This window comes from Anser cygnoides, chromosome 1 (genome assembly GCF_040182565.1).
Source record: "Anser cygnoides isolate HZ-2024a breed goose chromosome 1, Taihu_goose_T2T_genome, whole genome shotgun sequence".
In the NCBI taxonomy this organism is placed as follows: Eukaryota; Metazoa; Chordata; class Aves; order Anseriformes; family Anatidae; genus Anser; species Anser cygnoides.
In genome coordinates, this window is record NC_089873.1 from 164,942,808 (window position 1) to 164,953,349 (window position 10,542).

Below are 10,542 nucleotides of genomic sequence, written 5' to 3' on the forward strand. Positions count from 1 at the left end.
TTCAAGCGCAGTGGAAGCTAAACCTTATGAAGAAGACAAATTTTAATTAACTCATGATACTGGTTTCCAAAAAATTTCAATAAAATAATTTAATTCAATATTTTGAAAATTTTGCTTTGTTTTGATAGAATACATCACTAATGATTTAGAATACCATTTATTAAGGAGAAAGATAACACCCGCAGTCAGATATCCAGAGGGGTGTGTTTGTGCAAGGGCAACTGTCCCTTTTGGAAATGCAACACTTTGTAGTACATTCTGGGTTGAGCCAATTACTGTATATTATGAAAAGCTGGTATTAGTAGCCTGACACATAAAGCCATTATGTTCCCACATGTTCGCTTTCCTTTTATGTTACTGAAATATTTCGTCTTGCACTGAAGGTATAGCATAGCTAACAGTCTGATTTCTTGCTGATTGCCACCTCTGAACACTGCATATTGAAAGAGGAGATGGAAATGTTAAAATAAAATGTTCCTAACATTTAAGCATTGTTTTTTTCAGCCCTCTATTTTTTTCCTTCAAATACTGAATGAAATAGATGGAAGAGAACAAAGAAGACATATTACACTTGCTGCAGAAGGCTTAAAAATTGAACAACACTCTGCGGAATTAATATCTATTCAATTTGTAAGTTATGTTTATTTGTTAATTTCTTAATTAATTTCTTTCCTTCTAGCAATTCCTATTGCGGGACCAGAAGGACACAAGCAAGGACTGCATTACAATTTTCACTGACTTTTTAGGTGGAATGAGATTTATCTTACATAACTTTAGACAGGTGTAATGTAGATGTCTATATCTGACTAATCAGATAACCATCACTGAAGATTTGCTGAAGTCATTTACTGAATATTAAGCTCTAGTAGCTCTTTCCCCAGCTCAGCTAAGGCTCAAGATTATCTAATGTTACATTATTCCTGTATTGTCAGTGGTCAACAGGCATAACAGGTGAGTAGGAACAGCCACTTCCTGATTGAATCTTGGACCTTGAGGTCTGGATCACAACCTGATCTGGGAAGTACCAGAACTGTACATTCTGGAAGGTACTGGAATGGCAGGGTGGAATGGTGGAAAATACCAAAACTGTCTTATCTGAACTGTGGCCAGGATGGGAAAGTACTAACAGTCAGTCATCTCACGGCTCTACACATAGTGTCCCTAAGCGAAGAACTCCATGAACTCTTCAGGGATCACAGTGGGCTGTGACCTTCAATCTCCCCCTGAGCTGGGACACCTTTCAGGTGGAATGTCTGTCGGGGCTGACTCCTCAAGTAGTTCCTGTTTCTAATATAGCAAATATTCTAATATAGCAAATTCTTTTGAATAATTATGTTAAACTGGCTGATGATTAAGTGCAATCTAATCCTGTGATTTACCATAAAATATTAATAAATCTTAAATTGCTACTAGATCAAAGTTTTGTAAAAAGCTATTCACAAGCTAGTGTTCATCACTTAGTGTGTGAGTCCTTCACTTACTTTTTAGCAAAAGTAGATTTGTTTTAACACAGATTTGTTGCTGATTATGTAACTATGTGATTGAGTTTAATGAAGTGATTGAGCAGCTAATCCTAAAAAACATTTCCAGGCAAATAAAAAACAAGAAAATTCTCAGGAGCAGTCAGTATGTATTCACCAAGGGGAAGACACGCTTGGCCAACTTGATAAACTTCTATGATGAAATCACAGGGTGGTAGATGAAGATATTGTCTACCTGGAGTTCAGTAAAGCTTATTTCACTGTCTCCTGTAAGATCTTCATACACAAGTTGTTGCAGTATGGACTGGATAAGCAGACAGTGAGGTGGCTTAAAAACTGTTTGAATGACTGTGCCCAGGGGATTTTGATCAGTAGCAGAAAGTCTGCTTGGAGGTCAGTAACAAGCAGTGTACCCCAGGGGTGTGCACTGGATCGAGTCTAGCTTAATGTCTTCATTTATGATCTGGCTGGTGGCACAGCAGGTACTCTTAGAAAGTCTGAAGATGGCACAAAATTAGGGGGAGCAGTGGATATGACAGAGAGTTTTGCTGCCATCCAGATGGACCTTGACACACTGGAGAAATGGGCCAGTAAGAACATCCTGCTCTTCAGCAAGGAGAAGTGCAAAGTCGTGCACCAGGGGAGGAACAACCCCAGGTACCAATACCTGCTGGTCTACTCATCTAGAAAGTAGCTCTGCAGAAAAGAACCTGTGGGTGTCCTGTTGGACACCTAGTTGAACATGAATCAGCAATCTGCCCTCCGGGTAAATAGGGATAATGATATCCTGGGCTGCATTAGGCAAAGTATTGTCAGCAGGTCAACGGAGGTCACTCCGGAGGTACTCAGGACAGGTAAGGTCACACTTGGAGTACTGTGTGTAGTTCTGCTCCCTTCTTCGTCCCTCAGTACAAGAAAGATGTGGGCATACTTTAGAGTCCAAAGTGAGGCCACAAAGATGATTACAGCACTGGATCATCTCTCCTATGAGAAAAGGCTGAGAGAGCTGAGATTGTTTAGCCTAGGAAGGAGGAGGCTCAGAGGGGATCTCATCAATATATATAACTGAAGGAAGGGTGCAAAGATAATGGAGCCAGGCTCCTGAACATCAGGAAGCGCTTCTTTGTGCAGATGATGGAGAACAGGAACAGATTGCACACAGCAGTTGTGGTGTCTCCCTCCTTGGATATCTTCAAAAATTTCATGCTTCAAAATATTATGAATTGTGAAATTATAATATGAAGTTTCTATTAAAATGTGTATATTCACAAATTTTACTCATCTATCCCAAAACAAAGTAGATCCATCTATTTACAAAATATTTTAGAAAACTAACATTTACAACCATGAATTTATGAAGACATGAAGTTGTCGTGTTTTAAATTGTAAAGGATCTGGAAGAAACACTGTTCACGCTGATGACATTTGCAAATTACAACAAAATGAGTTGACCAGTCAGTACATGGGCAAGGCTGCCATCCTCAGGGGCTGTATAAATTCAACAAAGTAAAATGCAAAGTCCTGCCCCCAGGCAGGAAGAATACTAAGCAGTGATACAAGCTGAAGGGGCCCACAAGGATCAGCAAGTCCAACGCCTGGTTCCACACAGGACTACCCCAAAATAAACCATATGTCTGAGAGCATTGTCCAAACGCTTCTTGAACTCTGGCAGGCTTAGTGCTATGAACACTTTTTCTGGGGAGCCTTTCCAGTGCCCAGCTACCCTCTCAGTGAAGAACCTTTTCCTAATATTCAGCCTGAACTTACAGTGTTGCAGCTTCATACTATTCCCTTGGGTCCTGTCACTGCTCAGCAGAGAGCAGAGCTCAGCACATGCCCCTCCACTCCTCCTCGTGAGGAAGCTGTAGGCCGACATAAGGTCTCCTTCCTTCAGTCCCCCATGAGGTATCCTCCCTTCTTGGCTGAACAAATGAAGTGTCTTCAGCTGCTCCTCATACGTGTTGCCCTCTAGGTCCTTCACCATCTTTGTAGCCGTCCTTTGTAGCCCTCTCTAGTAGTTTTATGTTCTTATACTGTGGTGACCAAAACCGCACACAGTACTTGAGGTAAGGTCACACCAGCACAGAGCAGAGTAGTGCAATCACTTCCCTTGACCGGCTAGCAGTGCGGTGCTTAATGCACCCCAGGACATGGCTGGCCTTGTTGTCTGCCAGACTGTGGCCTCATATTCAGCACTCATATTAAACTTGTGCTGATAAGATTTGAATTAATCACCCCAAAATTGTCGAAAGGAAAAGATGCTTAGATAATGTAGCAAATTTAAATTCCATGGGATTTGTATGTTAAAAGTTTTGCCAAGGAGTACAGTTTCTATTTTTATTTTTGTTTTTTGTTTTTATTTTTATTTTTATTTTTTATTTTTATTTATTTTTATTTTTATTTTTATTTTTATTGATTAAGGTCTATATGGACTTTCAGTGTTGCAAAAGGATGATCTTACACCTGTTTTCCAACTGCTAATAGGTAAGATATGAGGCGTGCTGTTTCTTTGATACAGTTCCCAGAACAATATTTGTCAGCCTAGTTATCCAAGAAGAAGCACTCACATATTTATCTTTATAAAAGATGGTGAATCACAGTGAAGGAAGTCAACTTCAGACAAATTTGAAGCTTAGCTGTATGGAGATATTTACCAATTATATACATAGATATAATCTGCTAATCTCTGAAGCTTTTTTCAAATAGGTGTTTGAGCACTGAATATTACAGATGTTATTTTCAGCACAATATTAGACTATTAGGTGCATCCTAAAGCCTCTTTGGATTGTATTTTAACAGACTAGGAATTGGCAGTTTTAACTACATTCAACCACACTAATCTACGCTTGGTTTGTGTTGATTGTAAACATACCTAGTTTACAATTACTTGCTTTATTGAATACTCACATTTTCACCCAATTCTTTGAAAGAATTAGAAGAATAAGCATGCAAGAATAAATAAATTAATAAAAATTGGCACTTCTGGTGATTTGCCATAATAACACAATAGAGGAAGGGGAAATTGCAAAGATATAAAGGCTCTCTCTCAAGAATTATAATATAATTGAAAATAAAATAAAATAAAATAAAATAAAATAAAATAAATAAAGTATAAGAAATTTTGCATTTGCAGAAGAGTAACTCTCTCACTATTCTTTCTCCCTCTAGGTCTCCATGAAACTGAGCTCATTCACACTGTAAAAGAATTAAAAAGAGTAAAGCAAAAAAGAAACAACAGCAATAAAACTCAATTTTTATTTGATCCACACTTTTCTGGAATATTAGGAATTAATCTGTTGGGTTTAGTGTTGGTTTTTTTTTTCAGATTTTTTTTGACACTTTAATTTTTTCTTGTCATCTGTAGTAAATTTAAAATAAAAAATGTTTTGTAGTGAAAAAGAAAAATGTCCAGCATTCAGTTCCTTTGTGTTTACCTAAGACTTTTTATCATGTTACAGACAAGCTAATGAAAATTTTGGTGCCTTAGAGGTGTATGTTTCTGGCATATTAGTATTCATCAAACATAACAAGGAATTGCAGGAAAGAAGAAAAAAATAAGTAAATGCTTGCATATTTACAAATCATACAGTTCATAATGATAGGGAAATATTTCCTCCTTGAATTTTCATGAGATTAAACTCTCTCAAAGCAGGATGGTGGTTGCCCAGGTTGACCTACGTATCTAAGAAATTAAAACACTTGCTTAAGTATAACTAGGTAACTTCTTTAGTAACCCCAAACTCACATACCTGATATGAAGTCTCCAGTCTGTGTATTAAAATCATGCCCTTCTTAGAAAGGACAGCTCTGAATATAGAAAATTAGAAACTGCAGGTCATAGGAACTGCTCCATTTAGCAAGTGTAATGAGCTATCCATCCCAATTACAAACACAAATCATAATCAGTTTCTTGGCAGAAGAAAAAGAATTTTAAATTAAGAAAACATGAAGAACACAGAAAAAACAGCAGGCAAGACAGCTTTGCAAAGGTATAAGCAACTAAACTGGCAGGTGAAAGACATGGGTGAGTAGCTTTCAATAAACTGTATATAGCATAGAAAAAATAATCTATAGAAAGGGAATACTGAAACCATTGACGAGATCAGCAAGTAAAATGAGGAAAGAGAAGGAAGAATAGATATGGCTGAGCACATAATGGTAGAGAACGTATAAGAAAAGTCAAAATTTTAACAAAAGAATACTTATACCAGGACCCCAAAAGAAATACAGTTAACATTAGCAAATGTCAATAAGAAAACATTTTGTGTATTGGGAAGTAAACCAGTAAGTCAAGATACTTAAAGAAGAGGTAACTTCTTTAGTATGTAGTTTTGTATCTTGATCTTAAGGGAACCTAGAGAAAAAGGGGAAGCAATAACAACAGTTATCCATCTGTACAACACTCATGGCTTTTTTTTTTTTTTTTATGATAAAATGGGGAAAAACACTTCTTTTCACTTTTATATAGGTTCTTCTGCCCCAAAATTCTCTGGTTTTAAAAAGAGAAAGATGTCCTCTCCAGTAAATAAAAGGAGGCTAAATAATAGGCTTAAACCCTGGACTTCTGATCACCCAAAGAGTTACATACTTTGGTTCTATTTTGAACCACATAGACCCAAGGGATGCTGTCCTTCCTGAACTGATCCTGTGTAGGCTTCCCCTAGACAGCAGCTCTTCAAGAACTGCTGCAATATTGGTTTGTACCATTGTGTCCATCCAGCAGGAGCAAACTGGTCCAACATGGGTCCCCCTGGGCAGCAGGTCCCACCAGATCACCCCCTTCACTGGGGGCTCCTCCATGGGCCGCAGTGTGGAGATCTGCGCCATGTGGGACCCATGGGTTGCAGGGGGACAGCCTGCTCCACCAGGGGCCTCTCCACAGGCCACAGGGGAACTTCTGCTCCAGTGCCTGGAGCACCTCCTGCCCTCCTGCTGCACTAACCTAGGGGTCTGCAGGGCTGGTTCTCACTCCTCTCTCAGCAGCTGTTGCGCAGCAGCTTTTGTTGTTGTTGTTTGTTTGTTTGTTTGTTTTCCCTTTCTTAAATCTGCTCAGATTTAGTGTCGCTCACTGACTTGGCTCTGGCCAGAGTTGGGTCCCTTTTGGAGCAGTCTGGAGCTGTCTCTGATCTGACATGGGGAAGCTGCTGGACTGTTCTCAGAGAAGCCACCCCTGCAGCCTTCCCCCCACCCCCGTTCTCTTTTCTCCCACTACCAAAACCTTGCCATGTAAACCCAATACGAGTCCCCAGGCTACGTTGGTGCATGGAGTTATTTCTCTCCAGATGCAGGGCTTGGCATTTTCCTTTTATGAACATCAAAAGAGTCCTGTCATTACATTGTCGACTGTCAAGATCTCCCTGAACTGCACTACAGTCATCTGGAATATATATATCAACCACTTCCAATTTTGTATCATTTGCAAATATGTCTCTTAGATTAGATGCATTTCTTTCTTTTTCTGTTCTCCATGGGTTTTTTTGTTATTCTTTTTCTTCTTCTTCACTATAATGAAAATAAATAAGATTTTTCATGTGTTGAAACTGCTGATTAGGTGCTGTTTTATTCTTCTCCCTCTATGAGTTTTGTAGAGCCTAATCATCAAATTAAAAGTAACCTGTCACCTGTGGCTGAAAAGATCACAAGTCCATTTGTCTGTATAAGGTCTGTCTTTATAATTCTCATGATATAAACATCCACATAAGCGTCTTGGACGGAAGAAAGATGTTTAAGCTCCTATTATAAGGGTTTGTAATGTAATTTCAATGACTGCAGTAGGACATACTGACAGAAATGCAATGCTACAAAATTGCTCAGGTATAGACTTCACAGTTCTTCCTGCTTTCAAAACTAATAATCAAGTCAGGCTTTTCTGTCTATGCTGAGTATGGTAGTATTTTTTATGAACTCTTTTAAAACTGTTTTCATTGATTTTCAGAACAAACCTCATTAATATATGGCTGTGTTGGGATGACCTTGGCTCGCTGCCAGGTGCCCACCAAACTCTTCAGCAAGACAGGGAGAAAACATGATGAAAAATGTACAAGGTCAAGATAAGGACAGGGAAATTGCTCGACAATAATGCTGGCGAAATACATTTGACTTTGGGAAGGGTAATTTATTGCCAATTAAAAATACAGTAGGATAGAGAGAAACAAATCCAAACTAAAACTGCTTATTTATTAAAACCCCTTATTTCCAGGTCCAACTTCTTTGTTCCCAGTTCTTTTATCACCTCCTTACCCTCATCCTCCTGCAAGCAGCACAAGATAGGGAATGGGGGTTGCCATGAGTACATAACACCTAATCTCTGCTTCTCTTTCACCACGCTTCTCTCCTGCTCCAGGGTCCCTCCTACAGGATTCAGTCCTTCATGAACCACTCCAAAATGGGTCCTTCCCATGGACTGCAGCTCTTTAAGAACTGTGCCAGCATGGTTCCTTTCCATAGGGTGGAGTTCTTCAGGAAAAGTCTGCTCTGGTGTGGGTCCCCTACAGCCACAATTCCTGCCAGAAAACCTGTTCCAGAGTGAGAGAGCAGTGTTCTCACGGGCTGCAGTTACTTACTAGGAGCCTGCCCCTGTGTGAGGTCTCCAGAGGCTACATTTTGGATATCTGCAATGATGTGGTCCTCATGGGCTGCAGGGTTTCAACCTGCTTCACAATGGTCCTCTCCGTGGGCTGCAGGGAAATCTCTGGTCCTGCACCTGGACATCCTCCTCTCCCTCATTCTTCACTGACCTTGCTGTCTTCAGAGTTGCTTCTCTCACATCTTTCTCATTCCTCTCTCTCACAGCTGCTGCACTGTGTATTTTTAGTGACCTTTATCCTTTCTTAAATATATTATTACAGAGGCACCACCAATGTCACTGATTGGCTCAGCTTTGGCCAGCTGTGGGGCCATCTTGGGGCTGCCTGGAACTGGCTGTATCTGACATGGGGTCAGCTCCTGATCTCTTCTCACAGAGGTCTCACTTGCAGTCTCCCTCCACCCCCACCCCTTTTCCATGTAAAACAAATACAGCTGAAAAGATGATAATCGAAACAATGAAAAAAATTAACAGAATACATGATAAAAGAAGGTAAAGAGGAATGCTGAAGTACAGCATATCATTCAATCTTTTGGTCTGCTTGACTGAATGAAGACAAATTAATTCAAAAATGAATTAATTTGTGCGACAAATCAGTGGAGAAGCAGATCATATATAGGAGATGACTAAAACAAAGTTTTTGAGAAAATATTATGTTTAAAGCATTATAGTTAGCTTTCCAAACTCATTTCTTCAGAATATTTTTACAAGAAAGGCTAAGCCTCAGCCAACGTGCAGGCTGGTGACTACTATAAATTATAGCTGCACTAATGACAGTATAGTTTGCACTAATGACAGTATTAGTTTGACTTGAACTCCAATATAAACATTATAAAACAGTGTAATCAACAACAGCATATAACTGTTTTATAACACTGTGATAGCATAGCAAGACACAACGTATAGGCATTCCTGAGAAGAGTCCCAAAGCCACCCCATGTTAGGTAAGAGCCAGTTCCAGCTGGCTCCAAAAGGGACCCAATGCTGGCCAAAGCTCAGACAATGAGCAATGCTGTTTGTGCCTCTGTGAGAGGCAGATTTAAGAAAGGAAAGAACACACTGTGCAACAGAAGCTGGGAAGGAGGAGTGAGAAAATGTAGAGGAACAGCCCTGCAGACACCAAGGTGAGTGCAGCAGGAGGGCAGGAGGTGCTTCAGGCACGCAGCAGAAGCTCCCCTGCGGCCTGTGGAGAGGCCCCTGGTGGAGCAGGCTGTCCCCCTGCAGCCCATGGGTCCCACACGGAGCAGATCTCCACGCTGCAGCCCGTGGAGGAGCCCCCGGTGGAGCAGGTGGATGTGGCTTGGAGGAGGCTGCGGCCCATGGAGAGCCCCCGCAGGAGCAGGCCCCGGGCCGGAGCTGCAGGCCATAGAAAGAGGACCACAGTTGTGCAGGTGGTCTGGCAGGAGCTGCCACCCATGGGTAGCCCATGCTGGAGCAGTCCTTTGCTGAAGGATGGACCCCATGATATAGACCCATGTTGGTGCAGTTCTTGAAGAACTGAAGTTTGGGGAGAGCCCATGTAGAATTGATTCAGCAAGGATGGCATCCCATGGGAGGGACCCCAAAGTGAAACACGGTAAGAGAGATAAAGGAACTGCAGAAGATGAAGTGTTACAGATTGACTGCAACCCCATTCCCATGGAGTGGGAGGTCCCGTGGTCAGGAGGAGGCAGTAAAAGACAGGGGATGGGGGGAGGTAAGGTGATTTTATTCTGCTTTTAGTTTCTCACTGATCTAGTCTTCCAGTAATAAGCAATAAATAACACTATTCTCTTTATGCTGAGCCTGTTTTGGCTATGATGCTAACTGGAGTAATCTCCCTGTCCTTATGTCAACCCTTTCGTTCTGTTTTCTCCCCCAGTTCTTTTGATGAGGGGGACTGAGAGAGCAGTGTGTTGGAGCTTAGCTAAGCTATCAATGTGAAACCAGTGTAACATTTTGCAGAGGTATGAGTGGTGGTTTTACACTTCTGGGCAGCTAAACTCCACCATAACTGCTCTCTCACTCCCATTTCTCATAAGTGGGAGTAGGGGAAGAAGAAAGTGGGAAGTGGGGTAGGGGAGAAGAAAGCATGATGGGGGAAAAAAAAAAAAAAAGGCTCATGGGTTCAGGTAAGTGTAATTAAATCAAAGGGAAAACAAGGAGGAAAAAAAAAAAGCCTGCTTGGAAGTGCATAGGGAAGAAAAAAAATATTCTGTATTTCCTATCAACAAGCGATGTTCAACCACATCCTGGAAAGCAGAGCCTCAATGCGCGTAGCAGTTGTTTGGGTGGACAGACAACTTCATAACAAGAGCCCCATTCTCCTTCCCCTTTCCCACCTTTTATTTCCGAGTGTGACATCATATGGTATGGAATATCCCTTTGGTTGGTTTATGTCAGCTGCCCTTCTGATGTGCTCTCCCCACTTCTTGCCAACCCTCAGCCAGGCTTTGCAGGGTTTGGAGGCAGTCTTGATGCTGTGCCAGCACTGCT

General features: G+C 41.0%; 1 long non-coding RNA gene across 1 annotated transcript; it reads left to right on the plus strand.

The window, feature by feature from the left end:
• The first annotated feature begins 510 nt into the window (after window positions 1-510).
• On the plus strand, window positions 511-4,828 carry LOC125180030 (uncharacterized). The gene is made up of 3 exons (XR_007158244.2): window positions 511-630; window positions 3,903-3,965; window positions 4,650-4,828. It is a non-coding gene; the product is annotated as an uncharacterized lncRNA (long non-coding RNA).
• Window positions 4,829-10,542: the final 5,714 nt, after the last annotated feature.